Here is a 13157-nt window from a genome sequence, read left to right on the forward strand (position 1 = left end):
AATATTTTTCTTTTTTGTTAAAATAATGAGCTAGGGTCATCGAAAATCTGATGTTTAGCGTTATCTGTTTACAGACTTACTGCTGAATTATATGAGTGAATTATTTAATTCTGTTTTAAAGAAAAGATGAAAGAAGTTTCAGTATGGACTAAAAGTTAAAATAAAAGAAATAAAATTTCAAATAAAGACGTTTTTATTTCAACATTTTTTGGTTAAGAATATTTAAAATCGAATTGTTAGTTCACGTCCCCCGCTGGTAAAGTAATGAGTCGCCCCACGCCAGTACAGCGGTATGTCTCCGGATTTACAACGCTAAAATCAGGGGTTCGATTCCCTTCGGTGGGCACAGCAGATAGCTCGATGTGGATTTGCTATAATTAAACACACACACACTAATGTCAAGTAGGGTTAATTTTGCATTAATTATAACAGATTTACATTATGGATAAGGTTGGGAGGCTGATAAACCAGATACATTTTGTTCCCAAACTAAAACTTGTCTTCCAGTGTAACTTTCTTTGTCTTGTGGGTTCGTATTGTCAAAATAGTTCTTTTAACATTGTTTAAACGTCTCTTGTTAATTTCATGGTACTTACACGATATGAAGCAAACAGTTTAATAGTCTTTTAAAGACAAAAAGTCTTTTATTCAAACGTGATACAAAAACTATTTAAAGATCCATATTTCATAATAAAATACCCGTTACTCTCCGTAACAAACACGTCTAAAGCTTCCAATTGAATATGTTTTAACCCTGTATTCAAGAATTATGTTCCTATACAAAATAATTTTCGTATACAACAATAGACAGAACTTAATGCAAATCCACCAGACTTTGGTAGGCCTAAACATACCTTTGGTTATGTTACTTGTATATGTCAACTGTTATATACACGTATGTATTAATTTTTATCATAGCACACTCGTATAATTACCAAAAACGTGTCGATTGTTCAGGTTTTTTTTACAAAAAAATAAAAATTTCCACACTGTTATTTTAATCAATATTTTTGGAGCTTGTTTCCAAGTGAAAGACGTACTGGTTTCTAAACCGTACTGTTTATTCACGAAAACCAGTATATAATTTTATTCTTCCCATGGATGTTGATGGTTGTTATTCGAACCAGCTGTGAGAACCAAGACTCGTTTGTAGTTGTAAATGTCTTTACCTCAGTGGGGAATCTAATGAAATGTTGCGTCTTTTGTTGTTTTCTGGCGTACTGATATATATATATATTCTATCTTATGATTATGTAGACATATATATAGGCACTTATTTCTGTATACAATAAACAAATGAAATACTATTCGACAATCGTAGTATGGTTTTATTTCATAAGCTATATATCCGTCGTCGGCAGTATCCTGGTTCATAATTTGTAATCCTTACACAATTACACAAAACTTGTGTTGTTTGGGAGAGATGTCCGGAAGATGAGTGACAGAAGGGGTGTTGCTTAAATTACACAATTGCACAAAACTTGTGCTGCTTGGGAGAGATGTCCGGAAGATGAGTGACAGAAGGGGTGTTGCTTAAATTAATCACTGCTCTACTGAAATGGACTTCGTTGGTGACGTTACTACTTTTGTTTGTTCAAAAACAAAACTCGGGTCGGTGTAATTTTGGGTCAGAGGGGAAAATGGACTAAGTCCAAAACTTGGAACATGAGGTGGGAATTGAAAGTGAGTTGTTGTTGTTGGGGAGTAGTGGGGACTTGTTAAGAATATAGGACTTACAGGATTCCAAAGTGGGAGAGAAATTAGAGGTGTTTTTCCTTGCGACAAAAACGGACTCGTGAAGGTGATTAAAGGAGTTTGTAAGGAATGGAACCCACTTGCAAACAATTTGGGGCTACTTACTGGGCTGCACGGAATAGTTGATATGGGCGGAGGCTTACGTTTAATTTTGGTAACTGATGGAACAACACGTGTAGAAGATACAGGCAGAGAAGTAGATTTAGTTGATAGAAAATCAGTTGACGGGGAATCCGTATCAACTTCAGTTTTTTATGCGTTTAGCAGGCGACACAAAAGATGGCCTACTTTCTTTGTGTTCCATCTTCAAGACTTCATTTTTCTCGTCCAGTCGTTTCGTCCCAGTTTCTTCAGATCCGGTTCTTTGCTGGCTCGACGATTTTCGAACCACAGACGATAAAGTTTGCCTTTGGTGAATAGATGAGTTCGTGCAGTTAACTTCTAATCCGTTGTTTGTAGACTGAGCGTTTTCGCTATGTTCTCTCAAGTCCAAGGGTAAGATTTGCTGGTAACTCCGTTTAACTCGAGAGGTAGACGACGTATACACTGTAGACGGAACAAAGTATGAATTATGGAAATCATGTTCGCTTGTTTTCGATATGGTCTCTAACTTTGCGTGAAATGGGACCCTGTGTTCTTTTTTGACTATTTCAGGAAAAGATACGAAACGGTAAACGAACTTCTGTCCCAACACTTTTTTGATAATGTTTTTATCATAATAATATCTAAGGGCCCGACTTAGTTTATCGTAATTCATATTTAGTTTGTTTTTTTCTCAGTCCCCACATATGAGCCACTTCCTCTGCACTAACCAGTTTAAATTCGCCTTCGTTATTTGTCCATGTTATGATGTGGTTGTACTGATTGCTCAGTAAAAGTTCTAACAGAAACTGCCACAGAGTGATATTCGTGTCCATACCTATGAGAGAAACAAATAACATATTTTATCAACTTCATTACGTTGTTCCAAACTAATTCTTATCTTCATTTCTATTGTAATGTTTTTGTTTACATTGTATCAGTGTTTAACGATTTGTTTTGTTTGTTTGTTTCTTTGAATTTCGTGCAAAGATCCTCGAGGGCTATCTGCCCTAGTCGTCCCTAATTTAGCAGCGTAAGACTAGAGGGAAGGCGGCTCATCACTCACCGCCAACTCTTGGGCTACTCTTTTACCAAAGAATAGTGGGATTAACCGTCACGTTATAACGCCCCCACGGCTGAAAGGGCGGGCACGATTGGCGCGACCGGGATTCGAACGCCTTAACACGCTTGGCCATGCCGGGCCGTGTTTAACGAATTACATAATATTATACTCTGTACATCTCAAAGATTAAATAAAATATTTATAAAGTGCGAAATTAAATGGGTTCTCAGGGAATTGATGACGGTTCTTTCCAAACAGAACCATTCTTTATAAAGTGAAATCTGATAAAAATACTTAATATATTTACTGATAAAAACACATCAGAACTTTGTCGTTCGAATAATAAAATAAGAGAGTTAATTTTTGTGATCAAAACCAGCGATAAATAATAAATAAAATTTGGCTTAAAATAGAAACATGGAGATTGAAATAAATAACTTATTTCTTCATCCGTAAATAACGAAATTCTAGAAACAATAGAAGCAATTTGAGAATAATAATGTACTTCTATTAAAAACAAACACTTGATAGATGCACACGCTGCTCGTTCAAATTTAACATCGAGTTAAATGGCAGGAATTTCGAAATAATTGAAACTCACTAATCACTGACCCCGGCATGTACACTGGCACTGGCCACGTGCTTAAGGCACGCGACTCGATTCCGAGGGTCGCGAGTTCGAATCCCCGTCATTCCAAACATGCTCACCATTCCAGCTGTGGGGAGGGAAGTTATAATGGTATGTTCAATCCCACTATTCGTTGGTCAAAGAGTAGCCCAAGAGTTGGCGATAGGTGGTGATGACTTGCATTGTTAAATTAGAGATGGCTAGAGCAGATAGCCCTCGTGTATCGTTGTTCGAAATTCAAAAACAAAACAAAAACACTACTCACTACATAAACATTAAAATCAGTTATCACTTTTTACTTACGCATTATCATTTCATCAATATAACAAGTTACACTCGATCATTTATATTAAACAAAATCTTGAGTTCTGTCAGTACAGAATACTTTACGACTTAGTTGTTTTCCATTTATTGAAGTCTGATATTAGAAGAAACTGGACAAAAATCCCAAGTTTCCAGTGAACAAAAAAACACTGGAAAATGATTTTAATAAATCGAATTTGCTCATTCTGCGGTTAAGTTGAATATCTATTTCAATGTATCGTTCAAAAAAATAATATTACTCGATGAAGCCTTTTTCGTAATTTTTTGAAATTATTATGAACTTATATTCAAGAAAGTGACTTAGTACAAAGTATGGATGTATTGCCAGTTAAGGCAAATGTTGAAGCAGCGAAAATAAAGTGTCATTGATGGCAAGTAATACATTAAATATGTGTGTAGGTTGTATTAATTAGTGACAAAAATTATGTACTTGTTTTTCGATTTCATGTCCAACGTAAAGACATTTACAGAGTCATTATAGAGCAAACCTCAACAGAATATTATATTAACTTCAAAACTTCTTGTCTTTAGAGAATACGTCGTATTTAGAAAAAGTTGCACGTGGCAAAGTTGTTTTACAGACTGCAACAGAAGATGACGGCATTTCTTTGTCAGTTAACCTATCAATAAACAAAGCTACAACAAAGATCATCTATTCCCATGGTCTTAACGGTAAATCTACAGACACTAAAATTCCTTTTCGTCGAACAATACTTAAATCAGACCGCCTGTTCCGAACAGTGTTGATCCAGATAGCATTAAAAACGAGCAAAACAATTGATAAGGATTAGAAAAGTTTAAAAAAAAGCAGAACGTTTAGTAGCAAACTTCCGCTGTACGGACCAATAAGAGAATTTTATGATAATAAGCAGTTAACTAATATACATCGAATTTATTACGCATGAAAACATGCTTATAATTGGCTACTTTGCCTTGCTTGAAGATCTAGATTACACCATACTGGAAACTTGGAATCTGTTACGTTGTTTATAAATCTAGATGGTGATTTCAATTTGCTGCCTTGTCCGAAAGTCCAGATCAAACAATTCTGAAGACTTGAAATTGATTACCTTGTCTTTAGATCTTGATCACATGATACTGGAGCTTCGGAATCAATTACCTTGTGTTTGTTTGTCTTTTTATAGCAAAGCCACAATGGGCTATCTACCGAGGGGAATCGAACCCATGACTTTAGCGTTGTAAATCCGAAAGCTTACCGCTATCCCAACAGGGAACAATTACCTTGTTTATAGGCCCAGTTTACCCCATGCTGCTCTGTGTTAGGAAGCTTAAACGAAGCTCTCTAGAGACGTTAACGAGGGTGGAGATACAGAATCAAGTGAAGACACAAGTAGGTCTTAACTACAACTAATAAAGGTAAGAAAGCGAGCTCGTGAGCACCCAGGCTGCTCACCCAGTTCACCAGTTCTGCTTTTAGAACACGTTGGACAACTACCACGAGAGATATGATGTTACGTGTCTGATGTTACTAAATCTCAAAGATATAGTCCAGGAAGTCTGGCGCCATTAAACTCTTCGCAGATTATGTTTAAAATGTTATTACATCTGTGACTTTCACATATACTTCCGTAAGGTGGCTACATTTTATTTAAACAACGTGAAAACGGGGGGGGGGAGTTACTGTAACAGTATTTCCTTAGATCTTAAAACGGCACAAAGAGTTAACCTCCTATAGGATAAAAAAAAACTTATGAATAGTGATATGACTTACGCTTTCGTAACATTTTTAATTTTAAATGCGTATTTTAAAATAAAATAAGAACTACTGAGTATTTATCAATATTTGTATATATCCGCCCTTTTATCTACATATCTGTGCGTGTTCGAAGATTTCACGCTCAGGTGAACCATAACATATTCTAATAACAAAACTTGCTGAGCGAACAGTGTCTCAACACTTAATTTATATGCAAAAACGGGGTGACTACAAGAAGAGCGAACAACGTTTCGACCTTATAATCATCGTCAGGTTCACAAAGAAAATATCACTGACCGGAAGCTGACATTCATGTTTGAATCATAGTTTTTATTTGATAAAGTTTGCGGTAACATGTTTGAATATATAATTTTATTTATTTTATTAATATAGGTGTAAAGGCGTTCCTTTATATTGGTTTATTACCTTCAATTTTTGTCTCTCTGTTTCAACAATAAGATGTAATAAGTTTCAGTAAGATGTATTTCAAGAAACAGAATATTGTCCAAAACAGATGGTGTTTATGGTAACACTGTGTTAATGGTAAGAACTGACATGTTGATTGAAAAGGACGAAAAGCTTATTTAGCACATTTTGCGACAATTTAATATTTAAAACACTCGAAAGGCCCGGCATGGCCACGTGGGTTAAGGCGTTCGACTCGTAATCTGACGGTCGCGGGTTCGAATCCCCGTCGCATCAAACATGGTCGCCCTTTCATCCGTGGGGGCGTTATAATGTGCGGTCAATCCTACTATTCGTTGATAAAAAAGTAGCCCAACAGTTGGCGGTGGGTTGTGACGACTAGCTGCCTTCCATCTAGTCTTACACCGCTAAATTAGGGACGGCTAGCGCGGTTCCAAAAACAAACAAAACAAAACATTTGAAAACAATTTTTTAAATAACATTTATGATTCTCGACATGGGATTCACCAAGGGGAGGGAGGTGGGTGTTACGAAAGACCCCTTAGAACCTCAATTGTATTTTGATATCATGGAAAGTTAAATCTAGCGGTGTTTATTATTTTATGTTCATAAGCTCTTTAGGTTTTGCTAATGTATTTCTGTTCAATGTGACATGACCTTTGTTATGGACCATGGAGTGCAACTGATTTTATAAAAGTTCTAGTCCTAAAACATCTGGTGTCGCTTCTGGTGGTGATAAAATCTTATAATTTTGTTCCATCAGGAGAGTTAGTTTTTAAGATGTAATCGTTTACAATAGAAATGTTCTTTATGGTCACACTGGGTTCTCGCTGTAAAATACGGTTACGAAGCTAAAATTGCTTTCTAATCTTATTCTTAAACTCGACAAAGTAGTTCGTTTCATTTTTTTTTCTGTTCTCTCTTAGTATATATGTCATGCTTATTACAACAGAGTCTATGTTTTGAAAAAGAGGAGTTCACCTGTTTTAACCATTCGCACCACAATACAGTAGTGTGTTGTCTGTCGCTGAGTCAGTAGACAATAAAAGATGTGACATAAAGAACGCATAAACAAACGCATAAAGTACTGTCGCGACGTCAGTGAAATGAGTGCATGACCACGAATCACGAGAATAGTTATGCACACTGTACAGCTGTAATACAGCATGGCACACGATCTTCAAAAGCAAGAAATAAACATTTTATTTATTCTTGAAACAGAACACTTTCAGGGACCCTGCACAAGCACATCTAATAATATAATTCTGAAATACAAACAATTCTTTTGACACACCCTGTTGATTTTCGTGCAAACACAACTACAAACATATCACAATGAATAACTTAACCATGTGGCAAAAAATGACCGAAAATGCTGTTGTCACAAAGATTATATTTACACGTTAAATATTGTCGTAACAGTTACATCATTCTTACATATACTGTTTGATAGAACAGAAATAACATATATGGTCACCTTTCTCAAGAGAAAAATTCACAGTTGTATCACGACAAGCAAAAAAAGAAAGTGCAATCATCGAAAAAAAATGTCTAGTGACGCAACGTTTTATTAATTTATACGATTTGTTTTTCAGACGGAACTTGTTTTCGTTTCGCAATTCTAATCCGTGTTTTCACTAGGCTTAAGTAGTTAGGTAGGAATTAAACTGCATACGCTGACCAAAGAAGTGTAACAAATCTTTTAACATAAAAAGAGACGAAAACCATGAACTTTAAATTACAATGGATTTGTTTCGGTTTATTGGAAATCTACACAATAGGCTTCTGTGTTATGTCCACCGCGGAGAATCGAACCTTGTATTTTAGCGTTGTAACTAACTTTATCGCTGACTCAGCGGGAGACACATTATGTTTATAATACTACCAAATAAGTTGATAACCGTTTTTGTTGTTCTCTGTTACTAAGCATCAAAGTATTTCTTCTTCAACTGAACACAATTCTTTGCTCTGTTTGTTTTCTCAGTTCTTTGACGTTCTAGATCTCTAGAATCCAAAGTACCTAATTTCACGAACACTGACTTACCAGGAAAAGTCAGTCACGTTATTATGTCTGTACGAAGTTCCTGGATCTCTCCACGCCCCTTAAAATAGCAAGCGTTATGCTATATGCTGAAATCCTTATCAGCTAAAAGCAGTAACGGTGGTATCTATAAAAATGACACATTTAATCCTGCAAGTAAAGAGGTACTGTAGAAAAAAACCATGCAGATAGTCTGTTCAGTGGTATGAAAAACAATAAATCATGATTAACGTTACACACCAGTTTCTATTCCTATTGATCGGTATGACTCGTTGAGAGCTTATGTAACTGTTTACATTGAAACGTTGTAATATTAGAATTAGATAAGTATTTGCTTACTTTGTTTAACCACTCATGTACAAAGGGCTCTTTTATGACATCATTTTTCTAGGTGGGGGTTTCTTATGTGTTATAAAAAACATAACATTGCAGCTGAAAGTATCTCTAACACAGAGAGAAAGCCTTAGACTGGTAATTCAGTGCACTCTAATCGTTGAGGTTAAGTACTACTGCCCAGTGGTCTTACAGAATGGGTTTCAACTTACTTCGTTTCATCACAAGTTATTACTAATTATGTGCTCGATGCAGTATTTACGAAACGTTGTCACACACGTTTCTCCTGCTTGGCAAATATTCTGTTTCAATCAACGGATTACGGATGTTGAAATAAGGTTTTAATTCTTTCACATCCAAATACCTAAATGAATGATTGTGCATCTCAATTTTTTTTTTAACGAGGCATTTTGAATGAAACAACTTACTTACTTATTAAGAATAATTATTGTGTTAACTTCTGTTCTCCGATATAAATTCATTCGTTGAAGTTATGCCCGTTGTCTTGAAACAGACGAACTTAGGAAAGCACTTCGTTGAGCACTTTGCCCTATTCCTATTGCTATTTGTACGTAATTTCAAGCGCCTGAGTTTCAAAATAAAAGTACGACTCGAAAAGTTTATGAGTTTGTGTAAATGAAATGTGTGTTCACATCTTAAAAGTAAACTTCTCGATGGAAAATCAGGCCTAAATACACAGAGGCACTTACTGTTATATGCACATCTTTACCTACCTCTCAAGACACCTACGCAAATGTAATATAAAAAAGAGACAATTTCACTAATCTTAAGCCACCTACTTCGTATGTCGCTAAAGCTGTGGATCATTGTCTTTGATTGTTGTTCAATCAGACCTTGAGAGACGTCCGTATGGTCAGACTCGTCACTTGATTCTAGAACAGAACGTTATATACTACTTTAGTATTATTTAAAGCCAAAACAAGAAATCTGTACACGCAAGCTCTTTGTTCAGACTGACAAATGAATTACAATATAAGTATTTCATTCAAAAACACTACTTTCAGACTGACCAATGAACTATGAAAGAACGACACAAATAAGTGTAGACCTTTGTTTCAACTTTCGGTTAGAATATTGTACAAAAACCTTGGAATATCGTGCATCATCAATAAAACTAGTATTATGGTATGGTACTTGAACGAGTGATAAGGTAGTGTACCAGTATATAAGGTAGTGTACCAGTATTAGGTGTAATCGGTTTTATCTTCTCTGTATACTTTAGATAACACGGAATATACTCATTAACAACAGCCATAAGGAAGATAAAACCAGCTGTGTCTAATATTGATCTACATAGTAAAGGTTTGGTAGTTTATCTTGTGAGAGAGGAAAACAAGTCGTTACTAGATTGTAACCTGTACTTTATAATATTTTACGTTATGTATGTTGTTACTAGACCACAATCTGTACTTTACGTTACGTTATGTGTGTTGTAACCAGACTACAACCAGTACTTTACGATATGTTACGTTATGTGTGTTGTAACCAGACTACAACCAGTACTTTACGATATGTTACGTTATGTGTGTTGTAACCAGACTACAACCAGTACTTTACGATATGTTGCGTTATGTGTGTTGTAACCAGACTACAACCAGTACTTTACGATATGTTGCGTTATGTGTGTTGTAACCAGACTACAACCAGTACTTTACGATATGTTACGTTATGTAGGTTCTTTCAATAAACTAAGAACTTCCACTCTTTTTATATGCATTTTGATGAGTGTTTTAATATCAGTACAGGAATAAAAATAATAACAAGCTAACCGAACTTTCGATTGTTATTAATATTAGCTTCCAATCAGGACAAGTCAAATATTGAGACCAAAAACAAGTAACAAATGAAACCAATTAATTACGTTGTGGTTAAATGTAACCAATTAATTACACTGTGATTATATTTTACTTATAAAAGTCAGAATACATTTGGTTGTACCCAAGCTATAGGCGATGTTACTGCCTCGAACCGAAATCTCATGATATTTGGTCAAACAGAAAATACAGATTCACCCTATGCTCATATAGTAAATTAACAATGTGAACTAACTTCTTCACCCTATGCTCATATAGTAAATTAACAATGTGAACTAACTTCTTCACCCTATGCTCATATAGTAAATTAACAATGTGAACTAACTTCTTCACCCTATGCTCATGTAGTAAATTAACAATGTGAACTAACTTCTTCACCCTATGCTCATATAGTAAATTAACAATGTGAACTAACTTCTTCACCCTATGCTCATATAGTAAATTAATAATGTGAACTAACTTCTTCACCCTATGCTCATATAGTAAATTAACAATATGAACTAACTTCTTCACCCTATGCTCATATAGTAAATTAACAATGTGAACTAACTTCTTCACCCTATGCTCATATAGTAAATTAACAATGTGAACTAACTTCTTCACCCTATGCTCATATAGTAAATTAACAATGTGAACTAACTTCTTTCACAAAACTACAAACAACAGAAACAGTGAAATGTATTAAAATGTGTAAAAAAAACAACAGGAATAACACAACAGTGTAATAATGTATAAGTGATTTAAAGATTTAAAACATAACCCGATTAGTTTCGAGGGACCATCCTTTAGTTTTTAAAAAAGAAAAAAAGGTAACTACTTTTTATTCGTTAATTAATTTAATATAGATATCTCGAAGTCTTAATACAGGTACCTGAAGTGTTAATACAGGTATCCTGAAGTGTTAATATAGGTATTCTGAAGTGTTACTATAGGTATCCTGAAGTGTTAATATAGGTATTCTGAAGTGTTACTACAGGTATCCTGAAGTGTTAATATAGGTATTCTGAAGTGTTACTATAGGTATCTTGAAGTTTTAATACAGGTATCCTGAAGTGTTAATACAGGTATCCTGAAGTGTTAATATAGGTATCCTGAAGTGTTAATGTAGGTATCCTGATGTATTATTACTGTGTTTTTAAATGAATTTCCACCCCTGTAAAAATAAGTAACTTTAAAAATAGTGTAAGCCATCAATAGTATTTAGCCAAGTACTTGGATGTTTCCCCCCGGAAGTACAACGGTATGTCAGCGGAAGTAGAACACTAGAAACCAGGTTTCAATACCCGTGGTGTCGAAGCACAGATTGTTTATTGTGTAGCTTTGTGCTTAATTACAAACAAAGTTATTTGACTGTTTACACCTGATATCAAAGTTCGTGCGTTACCTTGTTAACAATAAACAATAAACTTCTCAAAATGCCCGTGTCAATAACATCTTTACTAGTGACAGTTATCTGTTGTTAAACTAGCATCGTGTACTCATAATAACAATAATATATATAAAACAATGATGATAAAAAACACACATTGGAACAGGTTAACTTAAGACTATTTATTGTTCGATTAAATGTTAGTAAAATTACAAAAACTAAAGAGTTTGCTTACCTGTGAAAGTCTTCATCGGTTCTTTTGCTTTGTACTCGCAATTATGGGTTACACAGCTCAGCATATACGCAGTATTGATTCGTCTAAGTCTTTGTTTTTCGTTAACTTATACAATGAATACTGACCACCATAACTGAACCACAGGGCTGTTAGCAGTAATGAGAGCACGTGCAACTGTTTTAACTATTAACAAGTCAAGCGTAGTCATCTAATTAACCAAGTCCGCGTGCCCCGAACACTCAAGTATATAAGACGCGAACGTTTCTGCCCCACGGTATTTATTCAATGTAATGCAAAACTTCTCGTTTAGTAGAGTCTCGCAATTTCTAAGAAATGCGCAAGACGGTGACGTGTTACCCCACCTGAACAGATTAGTGGTAAACTCATACTTACGTCAGTCAACGAATACCTGCCTCACCTGGTGAAAGCACGCGACCTTGTGGCGTCCCAGTTCAGCCTGGGGACACGTACAAGAACTGGTAGGTTGGTTCAAAACACCCCCTCCCCTCCCACAGCAACTGTTCGAGTGCACGTGGTAGAGGAAAGCGACTCAGCATGTCAGTAAGAATATTCGCAAATTTTCTTTGTTACGTTACACTAGATTTTAATTGACGAACTGAAATCGAGAACATTCGGAAAAGATCGTTTTCTTTACTAGACGAAGAGGAAAATATTAAATTCAAAACACAAGTATTTATAAAATATATCAAAAAAAATTTGGGTGAATTTTTGGTTGCTACAAAATATAGACGTAATTTACTTAGCACCAATATTCCTGGTTGAATCGAGTGTAATAATTCAGGACACCAGATGGAAGATCAGTAATTAGATATTTAAATACTGATATGTGAAATAATAAGTATAATTTGTTCTGGTTCTGGTTTTTGGAATTTCGCACAAAGCTACTCGAGGGCTATCTGTGCTAGCCGTCCCTAATTTAGCAGTGTAAGACTAGAGGGAAGGCAGCTAATCATCACCACCCACCGCCAACTCTTGGGCTACTCTTTTACCAACGAATAGTGGGATTGACCGTGACATTATAACGTCCCCACGGCTGGGAGGGCGAGCATGTTTGGCGCGACTCGGGCGCGAACCCGCGACCCTCAGATTACGAAGCGCACGCCTTAACGCGCTAGGCCATGCCAGGCCCAGTATAATTTGTAAAAACAGTACCGCCGTTATAAGACTAAATCAGAAAATTTTTACCCAAAACTACAATTTCAATAAATTCCTCATCATAAGGTCTCTTTGTTTCAGAACAAAGCCACACTGGGTTGTCTGCCGTGTCAAGCAAGAGTACCAGAATCCCGGATTGTTATGTTGTAAGTCCGTAGACTTACCATTTATTCC

The 13157-nt window shown here is 35.6% G+C and overlaps 1 pseudogene across 1 annotated transcript; it reads right to left on the reverse strand.

Moving 5' to 3' along the window:
* Positions 1 to 619: 619 nt before the first annotated feature.
* Positions 620 to 12303, reverse strand: LOC143244149 (uncharacterized; annotated as a pseudogene). The gene is made up of 3 exons (XR_013024924.1): positions 11808 to 12303; positions 9169 to 9261; positions 620 to 2674 (listed from the first exon to the last, which is right to left on the reverse strand). The product of XR_013024924.1 is annotated as an uncharacterized LOC143244149 (transcript).
* Between the last annotated feature and the right edge of the window lie 854 nt (positions 12304 to 13157).

Source organism: Tachypleus tridentatus, chromosome 1, assembly GCF_004210375.1.
Source record: "Tachypleus tridentatus isolate NWPU-2018 chromosome 1, ASM421037v1, whole genome shotgun sequence".
Classification (NCBI taxonomy): Eukaryota; Metazoa; Arthropoda; class Merostomata; order Xiphosura; family Limulidae; genus Tachypleus; species Tachypleus tridentatus.